Here is a 17,206-nt window from a genome sequence, read left to right on the forward strand (position 1 = left end):
TGATAAATTCTCATATACTTCAAGTCTGAGGCAGAACACGTTGACCATGTCAAGACCGTCCTCACTCGGCTTCTGAAGAATCATCTGTACTTCAAGGCAGAGAAATGTGAGTTTCATGTCAAGCGGACATCATTCCTGGGTTATCACATTAGTCATCAGGGTGTCAAGGTGGACAAAGCCAAGGTGAAGGCAGTAATGGAATGGCCTCAACCTTCCACTATCAAGGAACTTTAGAGATTCCTGGGATTTTCTAATTTCTACAGAAGGTTCACTAAAAATTACAGCATGGTTGCAGCACCACTGACATCACCCCTCAAGGAAACAGAAACAGAAACAAAATCTAATTTTATAGTTTCAAACAGAAATCAAAAATTTTAAATGGCCATTAACCAGTTAAAAACGTTATTTTATTGAACTTTATAGAATTTGTTTTGGAGAGAAACTAATAACTGTTTTATAATGTTTGTAAACATTTTACTTTAGCCTACAGGCATTTTAGCCTTCATTATTTCGGAAAGTAATAGGGCTAATAAAATGCAACATGAGCCTTGACTTATGGTGTTTTTTTTTAACAATGCAGCAAACATTTTTAAATATCTTAAAAATACTTGAATGTCTTTTAAAGTGTTGATAGATTTTGTTTGTTTGTTTGTTTTGTAGCCTACATTTGGCCAAAATCTAGAAAAGATGATGCTGTATTGGCTGTGACTAATTGGCTGTGACGGGTTATTGGCTAAGGTCACCAGATCTCTTTTTTCCTTTTCTTTTTGAGTAAAGAAAACACTGTACTTTATTATTATTATTATTATTATTATTATTAGGCAAATTATAGGCAAATAATTTATTTTTTTTAAATAACGTTATTAACCGATATTTCTTCCATCCGAACCAGTTTTGGAATGGTAATAATATCAAAGGAACGTAGGGAACAGAAACGTTAAAATATTGATTCTGCTGGAGTGAACCAATAAAAAAAAAAATTCGTATTCAAGCCCTGCTTGCATCAGCTGCATCACTGCCATATGCAAATCCTCTTCCGTGGCCTCATGGGATAGTAAAGTGTCCAGTGGATTTGCACTTCACAATCTTGCAGTCAAACATCCAGATACTTTTGCCTACTTTTACTGCTTATTTCAATTACTGTATTTTTTTTTTTTGGTTACTTTATAGTAAAAAAAAGTATATGGATGTTTTTGTTATATTTTATGTTTTTGAAGAAATTGGTAAAGTGTACTATTGAAATGACTTGCTGAATATCGTTTGTCATTACCTACTGGTGGAACAATGTAACATGCAGAAATTCAATCCTAATTTCTCCTGGGAATGCTGCACTGGGACTAACTGTTGTATAAATATTTTTTATAAAAACAATACTTCTGGTCCTTGATCATGATTAACTGAATCACATTCAAAGTTGTTGTAAAATACTCTATAAACACACATCTGTGACCTCATTTCATTAGTATTACTGTGCCACTACATTTTTACGTTACTGCATCTGTGTGTTGTTTGGTAACCATTCTGCTAAACATTCCTAAAGAACGATATTGCTTGGTGGAACCATTTTTTGTATCAAGAAATTATTGTTGCTATATGTTTATTTTATGAAACTTTGTAAGGTATATGTAATAACCACTTAATAAAAACAAAAAGCCCATTAAAGCCTACTCTCCATGTTGTACTTATCAATACCTCTTAGCTTTTCTAAACTCACTGTAAACCACAGATTCTTTGGCATTCTTGCTTTAATCTATAATGCATAAGATTATTTAATGGCTGTTATGCATATTTCCTGCTCTGCTCACATTCCATTTATATTTACTACATTATGATAATGATAATGTCACAGCTACAGTGAATGAAATGCATGAAGAAGACGATTAACAATGCAAATAGTCTTTAATAAACCACAATAAGGCAAACACAGGATGGACAGGCTGGATCACATGTAGTTGACATACTGTAGTAGACTAGACAACCGCAGACTACACGGACTAGAGCTTAAATACCTGGGATGATGAGGACAATTAACAAAACAAACCTGAACCAATCGACACAATCAAACATGAGGGAAAACTAGGTCACATGAGTACATGGGGGAAGAAAGCACAACAAAACGGGTCCATGAGGTGTCACAGATAGCTGTTGTATTACGGTAGTGAGTACTATCTTTTTTTCAGATTCTTTCAGATTTCTTTTCTATATTTTGTAATCTTTGTGAGGAAATCTATACATAAAATTACATATTTTTAATGTTTTAAAGATGATCTTTTGTTTTCACACTTTCTTAGTAGCATTTGTCTTCACATGGTATTCTCCCTCCTTTCACCCTGCCCTTGGTTGTCACCTTTTCTGTCTGTATGATTGATTCACAATGTCTTACGAGGCATCTTCACCCCCACCGTCAGCAGTCAGGGATCAGGTGTCCAGTTATTATAAGTGTCTAATGGTGACGCAGACTGCTTTGGGCGTCACGGGAGAAACACACATGTAAGACTTTCCTCCAAATCTTGCAATTTTCCAAAATAGCTTGTGGGTGAGGGGATATTTATACTGGGGTACATCAGAGGCCTGGACGTGTGAACTGGCTGACAACTGCATCTCTGTGAAAAATGGTCTGAGACTGGGGTATGAGGTAATAGTCGGTGCTTGTAAAGGATGGTGGTGCTCAATATCTTGTCCTCTACTTGCTGAAGACTCCTTTTCAGAATCAGACTACAAATGATTTAAAGCAGACAGATGGTGTGTGCATACATTATCTCTACTTATATCAACAGTTTCATTTGACACTCTAACACTAAATCAATTTGATCTATCTTTATTCACCGGAAACTACCGGTGGGGAGTCAAAAAAGGCTGAAACAGACCCAAACGAAAGTTGGAAGAAAGGCAAATAGCATGATGAAAAATAAAACAAGAATACATTTTTTATTTGTTCACTGCTTGCAAACCAATTGCCCTCAGTCTAAACGGAAAAATTTAATTTGAACTTGGAATTATATGAACTAGTTATATATTTTAAAGTAGACTCACCGAAGTGATCAACATATTGTTTTTATTCAATTATTTAAATTGAGTTTGAATTTTTTTTTTTAAATAGTTATTGTTAGGTGAACTTTCACTTGTGAAATCCAGTTGTTTTTTAAAGTTAAATCCATGAAGTCTGGAGGAAAATGTGGTCCCGATCAGCTGGCAATGCAGACTGATGGAATTAAACAACAGAAAAGCTGTTTGGTATGAAAGTGACTTTTGTGCGAGCTGTGCTTTTAACATCATTGCACTATTAACTATAGATAATGACAATCTTTGCTAAATTTTACGTACATTTTGCTAATGTGACTGCACTTTTATATGGAGAGAAATGGTTTGAATTGAACAGCTTCCAAGATAACCAGAGAAGAAATAATCCTTTTGTGGTTTGACATAAAATATAAACCCAAACTAAGAAAACAACTTAAACTAAAAGAATGGTTATACCAGCTACAAATTGTAATAAGTAGCTGCACATGCCAAATGTATCTAAAGAACATAAGCTATGATTCCACAACATGATATTTCTATTAATTATAAATCACTAGATTAATTACTATGTTATTAAAACAGTTTAATTAATGACTGCTTTATGGTTTGCATTGTAATGGTGAATTAGTAATAGATTATAAAACTGTAGCTGTACAGTATCTAACAGGAGCTTTGACAGACGTCATCTTTCAGATGAGCAAACTGGATTTAAACAACTCAAACCCTGTGATCATTTACATCAGCCTTGTATGTAAAATACTGTAGACTGGTGAGATTGCCTGGTTTTATCACGCCCTGATTTCATCAACAGATGTATCTCAGATCTAGAGCTCCCTTTCATTTACAGTGGCTGTCACTTAATATTGTGTGAAATCAGAGATTGGATAGCCTATATCTCCTTACACTTCCCCTTATGCGATGATAAAATGTCTAAATCGCGACTGTGTTCAGTGTATCTACAACTAATATTGTTCAGCTTTAAAAACTTCATCATGCATTCTAAGATTTATTAATGTTTAGTTGGCCTTTATGTACCTCACACACTGGCAAAGTCACATCTGCATTATCATTTAATATCAGTGTGACGTTTGGAAGAGGATCGCCCAACAGACAGGTGGTTCTGAGCATACAGTTGCACTCGAGGGCTGAGGGAATATGAGTGATATATTACAGTGGGCAATAAACAGCCTTGGATAGTTTGTGTTGCTGTCTTTGAAGAGTGTGATGGTGATCTGAAGGAAAAATAAGAAAAAAGGGGATTATTTGGGACTGTCAGTTTAAGGTTTCCTTCATTTTACACTTGAGTGCAGGTAAATGTTTTCGCTTTTTGAGCTTGTGGCATTTAAACATAATTGAACACTTTGAAGCAAGAGCAGACAAGCGTGCTAGAGGGAAAGCAAAACTGTTTGGCATATAATGAGAAGAAATCAAAGGCTTTTTTCATCATGCAATTTCAAAAAAAATTTATTTATTTATTTTCATCTTGATCAAAAGCTGTTACTACTTGCTTGATTCATTGACATAAAATTATCTTTAATAAGCTAGAAAACATTAGATCAAGGGAAATAATATGAACATGTGCTTAAGTGTTACAACTCCCTTAACTAGTTTTGCATATCCAAACCTTTGACAGTCACTAAAGTGAGGTCCAATTTGAGAAACTAACCCATGTGACGTCAAAAAACACCCTATTACGGTTCATTTTGTTTTAATGTGTTGCTTAAGGATGGGTTTATCTGGAATAGTTGATGGAAGGGGTCAGACCAAGCCCTGGCTGGTTTACTGCATTAAACCATAATGAGGGCATAAGCATCTTTCCTTTTTACTTACTTCTGAGGCTGACCTGTATGTGTCAGACAAGCAACTGCCATTGAGTAAAAGGGAATGCTAATGGTTAGCTGTGACCATGTGACTTAAGACAGCCCTTTAGCAAACCAGTTTTGCTGGATTCATCTCAAGCTTTTTGACAATTCACAGAAATTTCTTGGCTAAATATAGTGTGCATTTTATTCATAAACACATTTTCTTGCATTTCCAGTGGTGTCACATTATTTAATTAAAGCTGTAATGGCAGCTCCCCTGGTTGGATGAGGTATTTTGAGATGAAAAGCATACATGCAAAATTACAATTTGCTAAATCTTATAAGATTTTTCTGATGCAGAATGTAGAGACTCTATATGTTCCTGCTGTACAAGACTGAATAATGTAGTTCATCACCTCTCAGCACTGTGGTGGTAAAAATCAGATGTCAAATAGATGTAGGCTGTCTTACTGTATACAGTATGTGCTACTTAGTCAAACTTACGTGCCTTCCAGACACACAGCATTCATTAATATTTGATAGTGACTTAAGACAGCCTTTCTTATTCACTCTTCAGAATCGTTTAGCCTAAGAAGGGAAGAAGACATCGGTCAATACACTTAAATGTTCACATGGTGAGGGAGGATTGGTCAACATCTCCTCATTGAATTGCTTCTAAAAGGATGCTATTGATCTTTTGAAAAGTACTCTTGATGATTATATAAAAACTGATATGCAGGCTTTAGGCACACACCACTATCTTGGGAAAATGAGTTTTGATGGTACTCATATAAAATTGAAAACCCCCAAAATCTATAAAGCTGCATCTTATTCTTTATACAGTTTTATTTAATGCTCAACTGAACCTCTAGAATTTGATATGATGAAATTACATTAATCTCTTATGAACTGTCAAAGATTAGTGCAGGCAGTCTGATACAAAGTGGTGCTAGAATTGTAGCACTGAAGTTTGTTAGTTCAACTGCCAGAGTTCATGCACTGCATCATGCAACTGTTTGTCCTCTGAGACTCTAAGAGCTGGTTGGGGTGGAAAAGTCAAGTACATAGTCATCATAAATCAAAAACACTGTTGTATCCAAGGAAAGAGTGTTCAAATTACAGAGTAGGCTGCTTTGCTTCTCACTCAACTATATCCAAATGCACATCATAAAACAAACCAATATTGAGCAAATTAAGTATATATTTATATATAAAAAAAGTTTTTTTTTCATAAATTCAAGAGAAATTAGTTTTTAAAGTAGAATTTGCAAAGCAAACAACTAACTAATCATTTTCTGAGTGTTAATATTTTTACATTTGCATTCAGTCACATACTGTATATGTGTAAAATTTGCAAGAAGTACATTTAATCATCTGTATGCTTGTATGTGCATAACATGATTTTATTTCAAGCCCTAAGTATTATTATTTTTGTGTGTACACTACGGTTTGCGTACAACACACATGGAAAATTTTCCTTAGCAGCATAATATATATATGTACTGTACGCATGCAACCAGATTTTTCTTTGTATGTTCAGCTCACATATGCACCATGAATTGTTTTTGCACTAATTAGTTAGGCCACAAGGTGGCAACACTGGCTGGGGCCATTTCACAGTCAAAAAAGAATGTAGGAACAACAACAAACAAACAAAAACATGTTGACAAGGGGTGAGGAATTCCACACAACTTTAGCTTTAATGCTCATAACTTCTGGATAAAATCTGGACTAGTGCACGCGACAAGCACCTGTTCACGCAAAATATCAAATGGAGTGTACTTTAAAGTAGTGTTTTCTTTCCAAGGCTTGTGTAACAATGTAAAAACTTCACAATCACGGGAAGGAGGAGGCGGACATTCAAATCAAGACTTTAATAATAAAACGTACACAAAACAGCCCCTCGCGGACAGCTGGCAGCGAGTTCGTCCGTCCCCGGCAACTCACTCCAGCCCACTGCCTCGAGTGTCCACGGCGCCAGACTGCTTCGCCCTGCTCGATGGCACCTCGGATTCACTACAGCGGCGAGGGATCTTCGGCAGCACTTCCCTCCTTCTTACCGAGTTTCAGCACCAGTGAATTAAACGGACCTTTAAATGAAACTTTAATAACTAAATAAACACAAAACAGCACGACAGCCCCTCACGGACGACTTCCGCGCACAAACAAAAACCAAACACAAAATAAAGCCCAGGCCTGGTCCTCTCTCGCCCTTCACTGTCGTCACTCCTCTTCTGTATCCTTCCGATCCCCTCCGTGGGACTCGAGACCAGTGAGTGAAGCAGGTGTCGCTCATTTCACTCCACCGGCCATGCTCCATTCCCACGGCTCTTGGCCCCGCCCCACTCATCACATCTTGATTGTGTTTATGGGTGGCAGTATAACATGTGTTAAAGGGTTAGTTCACCCAAAAATGAAAATTAGCCCATAAATAATTCACCCTCAAGTCATCCTAGGTGTATATGACTTTCATCTTTCAGACGAATTCAGTTGGAGTTATATTAAAAATAGTTATTTGATCTTTCAAGCTGTTTAATGCCACTCAGTGGGTGTTACATGCATCAGTCCAAAAGAAGTTAAATAAAGGCCTCTTGTAGTGAATTGTTGCATTTTTGTAACAAAAATATCCCTATTTAAAATGTAATAATCGTTTTAATCGAGCTTGCACCAACAGTTGTACACAGAAGCAGTTCCAGGAGGAAGACAAATGAAGGTCATAGTTGCGCATGCGCCGATGAGTCTTGTGAAAACCAACATTTGTTAACAGGAGCAAAGGAAGTAAAAGTTTTCTTACTTTAGCAAAGGAAAACCAGTCTCCTCTTGGCTTATATCGAAATCCTCCAACATTTTTCTTCACAAATCCTCATTATGAACTTCCAATTTGTGACCGTTGATTTGTTTTGATCTCTCTGCAGCATTTCCGTTTGCATCACTTATGAGCATTTTTGAATATGGACATTTTTGTTACAAAAATGCATCAATTCACTACAGGAGGCCTTTGTTCACCTCCCGAAGAAGTGTGAGACACTTTTGTTTTATGGATGGGCGCTTTTTATTTAACTTCTTTTGGACTAATGCATGCGGTCACCGTGATTTTTGCCAAGTAAGACATGTAACTGGATCAACATTTTCTGATGATACTGGATCAACATTATTGTCCAAAAATATAGACTTAACCCAGTCCCTACCCCTAACCCTACCCATAATTTATTTTACATAAATTAGTGGGAAATGATAGGTGATTAACAAGGGTGTAGAAGCACCTAACTCGGGTTGTAAGCCTAAAACAGATAGTTTCTGAAAAGTTATCTCTATTCTGATTGGTTGATTAGAATGTTGTTCCAGGATAAACAAGGATGATGATCCAGGACCATGTTTTACTTGGTGAAATCATGCTTGCAGATGCATGCAACAGCCGCTTAGTGGAATTTAACAGCTTAAAAAAATCAAAGACAATTTTTAATATTGACTCCGACTGGATTCGTCTGAAAGAAGAAAGTCATATATACCTAGGATGACTTGAGGGTGACTTGAGTAATGTATGGGTTGATTTTCAATTTTGGGTGAACTACCCCCTTTTTTTCACAAAATTTATCTTTATTCTACACCTGTCTGTCCCTTCTCCTATGAACGATGATTTCCTGGTTTTATGAAGCCCCTCCCTCAGAAATATGCAATGAGCTCAGATTGGTTAGCTGGCCCAATGTGTTGTGATTCACTAAACCACCTACTGCAGGTCTAAACGTCACGGCCCTCTCCTCAGAATGTGCTCCGCCTGTATTGTTAACAATGGTGTCGACAATATTCCTGATCAATTTGAGCCTGAATGTGACCCAGAGAATATTAGTGAAGTGGATCGTTCAGAAAATGTGCAAGCACAAGGCTTTACAAGATGCTTAAGAATGGTATGTTTTTTTTGTTTCACAGTTCATTGATGGAGCTGATGATCTAGCTTATTGTAGTCCCTACAAGCCGTAACTGTAGGAATTAAACTATAGACATAATTTAAAAAGACAATATCTCAGTTTGCACTGAACTTTCAGCATTGTAACTTTGCAGATATGGTTTATGCTCAAACAGTAACATTGCACCCTAACTAAAGTAAAAAAAAATTAAAATTACAATCAACCACCCCTTAAAAAAATTTTACTTATGAGGGGAGGATCTCAACAAAATTCAAATAAAAGTAGTCACGATCAAAACACATGTTAATTGAAGGTAGAAAAAGTACTGTGTCTTGGCTGGCCACTTAAGATCAGTCAATGAAAATACACCTTAATACCAGATGGAAACATGACCTAAAACATTTTGAAATTGGATGACTGAAACCACATATGGAGGTCGTCAAAAATGTGAATGACCACATGATGTGTAGTGTAATCACTCATCCATCCTGAATGCGTTCCAGTGAAGCACCTACTACTTGCTGCTCACTCACCTAAAACTTGACCATTCTGTGGTGCATCGCTAGAAAGCCCACAAAAACAGGCATATCAAACTTTGTTGCATTTTATCAAAACACAAGGATTATGAACAAATTGTTGCTGCCTCCCTCTATTCTTCTCATTTGCATAAGTTTATTTAATAGTGTTCACACATCACACTTGATGCTCCTATAAAAGTAATGTACAGAGTGAAAAATAAAGAGGGGAGTGTCTCAATGAAATCTGAATGCGAGTAGTCACAGAAGACATATTTGAAATGCATGGTGGAAATGCATGGTGCTTCTAAGCTGACCACTTGTGATCCGATCACTAAAATGCATCTTAATACCAAGTGTAAACAGGTTTAATAAAAAGAACAACACAGAGCATCACATGCTAAACTACAATGCTTTGCATGTTTGGAGGCCATCTGAATTCAGGACAAGCAGTATGAAAGGGCTGGCCACATATATAACAGGCCCCACAAAAGTGTGTGTGTATTCTTGTCATCTATGGACTTCAAGGTTTCAAATGCCCATTGGCCTTTGTTTTCTTATCTAGCCTCAGCTGCTCTGGGGTCAAGGCTGCCGCTGGTGCGGAATGCATGCTGTTCTTTGTGCAGGCCGTTCATCTCCACTCTCATCCCAGCATAAACAGGCATGCATTTAGTGCCAGGTGGCTAGAGAAGCACCTCAGTACCATTTCTGAGAGTCATTCAATACTAAAGCCATCAAGGTCTTAGCCTCCTGATGGATCACTCTCAACCGTGCATGGTACACAGATTACTAACAGTTAGAGACAAAGGCATCCCACAGCTGCACTGTACATCTAAATGTGCAACCTCTCAACCGCAAGCTATTTCAGAGTCACCACCCATACTGGTCAAAATTAGCCCAAGCCACCATCTTTCCAGACCACACAATCTCCCAACTTGCCTCTCAAGTTAATGTACTGTAACAATGAGCTCCAAGATTAGCTTACAACAATGGGGCCACGTCCCTTGGGCCATGGTCCTATCACAATGCAGACATGAGAAGAAGTTGCCTGACCATGGCACAAGAAGTGCACCAATCCCTAACCAGAAATGAATGACAGGAGCGGAGCATCCCAACTATGGAACGTTAATTCTCACCGCGAACATGTTGCACAGTGGAGGAAGGGTGCTAATGATCTGTGCAGGATCTTCTTACATAACAAATATCTTTAATGTGCGAAGGAACACTTTAAACCTTTTTTTAATTCAGTACAGGGGCATCCAATCCTGCTCTTGGAGGACTACTTTCCAATTTCCGACACCTGCCTGGAAGTTTCTAGTCATCCTAATGACCTTAATTAGACTGGTTCAGGTGTGTTTGAATAGAGCTCGAGCTAAATTCTGCTGGATAGTGGACATCCTGGAACAGAATTGGACACCTCTGTTTTTAGTAGCTCTAACTTAATAGATCCAGGATACTTTATGTCCGAGGTCTTAAACCCAGTTTCTGGAGGTCACTGTCCTGCAGAGATTATCTCCAGCCCTAATCAAACACACCTAAACCAGCCTGACCTGAAAAGGTCTTCTACAACTCTTTCTCTCCCAGATAATGTTGGTACGATGTACCTTGCTCAATATCTCACCATGTATGTTCGCTTAAGCAAGAAGAGAACTGGTCTTCTAACTGAGTCTGGTTTATCCCAAGATTTTTATTGCTCTATTTTTCCTTCTCCTAATGGAGTTTGGTTTCCTTGTCACTATTGCAGTCTGATTTGCTTAGTTGGGGGTTGAAATATACTTTCAGAAGTTTATCGATATCACTGAACTGATGGTCATCATCATATGAGAACAAAACTTGAACTGAATTAAGCTGGATGATGGAACTATCATGTTCTGTAGAGCTGCTTAACAGCTGAATCACATCTTGCTAAATCAATACTGGACTAATGACTAATGAACTACTTTGAACTGAATAACTACATTGTCAACTTTCGTAGAAATGTTATAGCTGATTTGACATTGTTGTCAAAGTGATAACTTCATTTTGTTATTGATTTTGAACTTACTTGAGCTAAATAATGACACTCTCATCTCTTAGAGCTGCTTTACAGCAGAGTATGAATTGTATCCATAGATGAATTTCCATAATTTATTGCTATTTTCATATCTTAGTGAAACTGCTTTGATGCAATCTGTGTTGTATAAAACACTATAGAAATATAGGTGACTTGGCTTCAGAATTGCTTGAAAACAACAGACTGGTGTGTTGAAGCAAATTGGAAATAAACTTTACAGGACAGTCGGTCTCTAGGAGAGTGAAGACATTCAAGCTTCTTTGAGCCTTTGGTTGCACTTTGTTTTACAATATGTGCACTTACAGTGTACTTCAAAACAATATTGAGTAAAAACATGGACTTTACATAGATTACAATTAGGTTTAGGGTTAGTACCTAGTTTTTACGTAATTACTACGGTTAAATTCAAATGTACATGCAAAACTCGACTGCAAAATGATGTGCTACTACTTGCTTTTGACACTACTTCTGTACCTGGGTGTTGTGGGTCAGCTGCTCTAACAGTCTGTGTCAGGTTTCGCCCAATCTAGCTTTAGTGCTTCCACTTATCAAATAAAGCTTACAAAAGGACTGGGGCTCAGCACACTGTCAGATGTCAAGCGGATTAGGAGGGCTCTAAGACCTTGGGTCTTCATAATAAAAAAGGATCCTGGATGTCAAGACCAGAGAACCTCTCACTGTGGACTGCCTTTGCCTCACAAAGAAGCCTTGGAAAATGAAATGAATTGCCAAGCTCGCTCCTATTTCATAAAGTGAGTCTTTGAACACTTTGCCTTGAAGCCGGTGCTGGAAATACTTTGCAGCACCAAGGGACTCTAAAAGATTAAACTGGACTCTGGATGGTGTAAGCCAACTACAGCACCTCTAGAAAGGAAAATCAAATTTTCAGCTTATAGACTTCAGGAAACAATCAATATAGATTGAATTGGTCCTCTGAAGGACGACAAGTAAGAATGTTCCAGAAGGGGAAAAAAGTTATCTACGTCTACAATAAGGATTAGAGACCTTATCTTTCAAATTCTCATGTAACTCTCAGAGCAGAAATAGCCCTCTAGGTTGCTTAAGTGGAGCAGAGGCTATCTTATCAAGGGTTTCATTTAACACAGCTTCAATCCGACGACGGGACAACGTGCTTGGTGACAGAAAATGAACGTGTGCCTTAAGTGAAGTCCTCAGGGGTGTGAGCAGAGCATGAGTCAGAGCTACAGGGCAGGGTGAGAGGCTGTGAAGTGCGTGGACGCGTGCACCTCCTTGTTCCTCCTTGTCCATCCGAGAGGGAGGTTTAGGGTGAAGGGAAGGTCAAGAAGCCCCTTCTTCATGCTGTCTGCAACTTAGACACATGCTGAAATAGCTTCAAAGACAGACGCCCAGCATACACTAGTTGAGGACAGGGGACACGTCTCATAGGCAGAAAACAACTCCACAGTAAGATCAACACAGAGAGCCTGCCGCTCAGTGGATCTTGACTTAACCTGATATTCACACTGGAAGGAACACCAAGAGAGGGTAGGTGAAACATTTTCATGTGGGAATGTGTTTCTAAATGTTGTTGTGTTTTTTGTTGTTGTTTTTTTTATTACACTTAAGCCCTGAGGATATTATATAAGAGTTACTGAGGTTTATTTAAAGGCTTACAAGGGAACTTTTTCTAATGCTTCATTGAAACTCTTACTTTTTTTGCGTAATGAGGTTACTTATTCCTGGTACATTTCTAAATGAATTAGTTGCGCTTACCAGAAGAAGTGCCCAATGTCTGTCTCAAATAAAAATTTTGGTTTATTGGTTTCAATGTATTTTTCACATGGAGCCTTATAACATCCCACTGTAGGGCTCACATTTGCAGGCGGATGTATTTTACTGGTCTGTATGGTGTGGGAAACATCACTGGGTTGTAAATGGAGTTCATAAATACCATCACTTCCTAATAAAACACTGACTCCATAATCTACTTTCTCTGGCATTCACTGAGTGTCTAATATAAGAGCAGAGCCTGTTAAAACACATGGACAGAGTAGCAAGAGCAAGTCCGAGGCAGACAGATATAGATAGATAGATAGATAGATAGATAGATAGATAGATAGATAGATAGATAGATAGATAGATAGATAGATAGATAGATAGATAGATAGATCTCTACTGTCTACATACAAAAGGCATCTTCTCTCAGTTCAGTTGCTATAGTTACAGTGGCCACCACGGACACACAAACCAGGATTATACTGTGATATTCATCCTCTTTGCTTGAAATGCGAGTGGTCTGTGATAGATGCTGTGTTAGAGGGATGAGTTGTATTTAAAGCCCAACTAACACGGTCCTTTGAAGATGCTTTTATCCTCCACTTCATGCTAGTATATTAAAGTGGATCCGATCTTCATACGAACAGCACAGATATCAAAGGTGCAGCATTAACATTGGCTGAGTGTGAGTCCATTTTCTTGGAAGGACAAATATACATATAATTCAAGCTGCCCTGCTTTAAGCTCTGACTGTTAAACACCCACTTTGCTTCTATTCATGCCTTCGTAGCGTACGAGTCAGAGGACAGGTTCCAGTACAGTTGTTTGGTGGCACAAACATGGTAAAACACAATTTTTCTACGGCACTTTGTCATAGTTCCAAAAAACAGATGTTTTGTGTAATGATGTCATCATAATGGTTTAAATCGTGACATATTACTGTTATTATGGCAAATTAATTCCCTAGAAATTGCTGATATCAATGCTGTAGGTTTATATATTCTCAGTTCTTTTGCAAAACAAAAACCATGACTATCAGTTCCCATCTAACTCTTGGTGGGATTTCTCTGGAAAAAATAGGGGAAAAAAAAGTTTGGATTTCTGAAGTGTTTTATGTTTGGGGATGGAGGAGGAAGTAGTGGTGTGTTTAATGCTTGTATATGGAAGTTTTACAGTAAGATGATAACATGACATATGCTGACAATTCAGAACAACAACGAGGAGAGATAGTTGGGCAAATATTCTGGGAAATAATTGGCACAAAGAGTCCTGAAATCTTGAACTGTGATTCTGTTCTAAATGCTATTGCTTTGTAAATACATATTTACAAAATAACATAGTGAAAGCAAAACAAATAGAGAGAGTAAAAGATTATCTACCCAAGAAAGATAAAAAAAAATTATCTTATGACACTGTGAGTGAAACATAGATAGATAGATTGAAACCCCTTGAAACTTTGGATTTGTTCACAAAAGCACTGAAACATATATTTTCCTTTATAAAAGTTTATAGAGGAAACACTCAAACACTAAAAATAATGGTTCAAAAAGGGGATTTTCTGGTCATGTCATAGAAGAACCATTTTTGGTTCTTCAAAGATCATTTAATTAAATTTCATAAACCTTCAGTAATTTTTTTTTATTAGTAAGAACATTTTACTAATCTGAAGAACCCATTCTAAAGAACCTTTTGTGCAAAGAAAATGCTCCATGGATGTTGAAGGTTCTTTATGGAACCACTGATGCCAATAAAGAACTTTTATTTTTAAAGTGCCCCTATTATGGGTAGTAAAAGGTTCATATTTTGGTTTTGGAAGTCCCCAACAACAGGTTGACATGCATGCAAGGTCAAAAAACACTTATAGTATGCATTTATTTTTCATTCAAATTTTCCAAACCCCTTCTTTGCGTGATGTAAATCTGCGGTGGTTGATCCGATTGGTCTCATTTTCATTTAATCTTGCCTGTAATGGCTGATAAAGCAGCATTTGTGCCACAGTGCTGCTTTGTGTACAGCGTTATCGGGGAAACCACAATTTTTACCGCTCCAAAAGCACACCTAGTGGCAAAGAATGAATTTGCATTTTCATTTTCAAACTTGAAAAGTTTGTTGACGTCAACTTGAAACGGCTTAGGATTAGTTTTAAAATCGACTCATTTCAATGTTCAGAGTCGACTCTTTCTTTTGAGAGACAATAACATTATACAGGGTGCACTTTCAGATTTGGGGAATTGGGCATTGGGGAAAACTCAGGTTTTACTCTGTACTGAAGCCTGATTTATTCACATGTGTGTAGCTGCACAAACCAATGGTGCTTTAGCCTGTTAGAAAGGGCAGAGCCTACCACTATATAAGTCAGTTTGGAGCGCTATTACTTGGATCATTCGACTGAAGCGGCATTAATCGATTTACATGCAGCTTAGCACTTAGCACTAGCACGGCAAGTGACGCAATGCTCATTCCCTTATCTCAGGGAACTGAGGTTAGGAGGTTCCAAAGTGAACAAAAAGCTGCTCTGACTGTCTGAACAGGCTAGAGCGCTCCAGATATACTCTCAGAGACCTTACTGGACAGAGCAGGTTCTGGCCCTGCTCACCATCGGTAGCGGGGAACGCCAACAGAGAATCACCTCTGAACGGAGTCGAGAGCACCTTTGGAACATATCCATGTCTTGGTTTCAGGACGACTTTACAGTCGTTAGGCCCAAATTCAAGAGGTGCTGATTGACAGCGCTTGCAAGTCACCCATTCACTTAACCAATGCCAACGCTAGGATAAAAACTGTTTTGAGTGCTAGGGACCACAAATCTGCCAAACTGAGTGGCTCGAAGGGAGGTCCTCATAGGGCCCGTAGGACTACAGACAATTCCCAAAATGGAACAGTCTGAAGGTGTGGATGGTTTAGCCTCCATGCTCCCTTCAGAAAATTAATGACTAGGTTGTTTCTCTTGATCGATTGGCCAGCTTTGAGAGAATGATGCACCGTGATAACTGCCACATAGACTTTGAGCTAGAAGGGCCCCTTATCCAGCAGTCCATGTAAAAAGGTTAACACGTGGGACACGTCACATGATACCGGGTCCGAACTCCATGCGGAACACCAGTTTAAGAAGACCAACCATTTTGGGCTGTAAAGGCGCCTTGTAGATGGCACTCATGCCTCCAAAATGGTATTCTTTTACTCTTACTGGTTAGCTAGTTAGCTAGTTAGTTTCGCCTGTGAGAGGAGGTCCCTCCTCAGCAGAATGGGCCACTGGGCTGCTACTGAGAGCTGCATTAGCTCTGGGAACCTGAGTTGGAAGCATCTGTTGTGACTACCTTCCTCTTGGAGGTCAGCCCTAACCTCATTCCTGTTTGAAACAGGTTAGGGCATGTCCAGGGGGCCATAACCTTGATACAGCGTTGGTCTACCCTGACAGGAAGCCCTCCCAGGTGCCAGGCAAAACTGGAAGGGCCGCATGTGAAGCAGGCCCAATGGCGCTCTAAGGCGATCCAAGTGGCTGAGTAACAGCTCTTTGTGAGCAGTCAACTCTCAACCATTCTGATCTGGCTAGAATCAGCCAATTGTCAAGGTAGTTAAAAATGTGGATTCCCATATGCCTCAGAGGGGTAAGATAGGAATTTATGCACTTCATAAAAGTGTGTGGAACCAGAGACAGTCCAAACGGAAGAACTGCATATTGATAGGCCACACCCTTGAACACGAATATCAAAAACGATGATATTGATGGCGGACTATGTAGATGTGAAAGTATGCGTCTCTTAGATCAACTGTCAAAAACCAGTCCTTGGAGTGTGCAAGAATCAGTTTGATAGTTGATATCCTGAACGGCCGATGTTGTCTCAGATCCAAGATGGGTCTGAGCCTGCCATCTCTCTTTGTAATGAGGAAGAAGCGGCTGAAAAAGCCTGACTCACTGTTCACTGGGTGCACTATTTCTACAGTGCCTTTTGCAAGCAATGCCTGTAATTTTTGTCTAAGAACAAGAGCTTTGGCGAGCGGCGAAGTGTTCTTGCAGGGCTTAGAATGATGCGCTGCATGGGCCTTCAATCCCACGGCAGATGGTGGGCAGAGTTGGGCTGTGACCGCCTCCTTGAGAAGAGGAAGTTTGCTGTATCCCCTGTCAGCGCCATCAACTGACTGCCATCTATGCTGTAAAGGGATTAATTCAGG

At 38.7% G+C, this 17,206-nt stretch overlaps 1 protein-coding gene across 2 annotated transcripts in view; it reads left to right on the forward strand.

Annotated features, from left to right (window-relative positions):
- Positions 1–12,512: 12,512 nt before the first annotated feature.
- The window catches only part of LOC132157400 (protein delta homolog 2-like), a 34,652-nt gene continuing 29,958 nt past the window's right edge, over positions 12,513–17,206 (forward strand). The window contains exon 1 of one of the 2 annotated variants that reach the window (XM_059566747.1): positions 12,513–12,802. The gene's annotated coding sequence lies outside the window, so the exon portion shown is untranslated. The remainder of the gene's footprint in view (positions 12,803–17,206) is intronic. The other variant, XM_059566744.1, reaches the window with a different exon arrangement.

The sequence above is a fragment of the Carassius carassius genome, chromosome 14 (genome assembly GCF_963082965.1).
Source record: "Carassius carassius chromosome 14, fCarCar2.1, whole genome shotgun sequence".
Classification (NCBI taxonomy): Eukaryota; Metazoa; Chordata; class Actinopteri; order Cypriniformes; family Cyprinidae; genus Carassius; species Carassius carassius.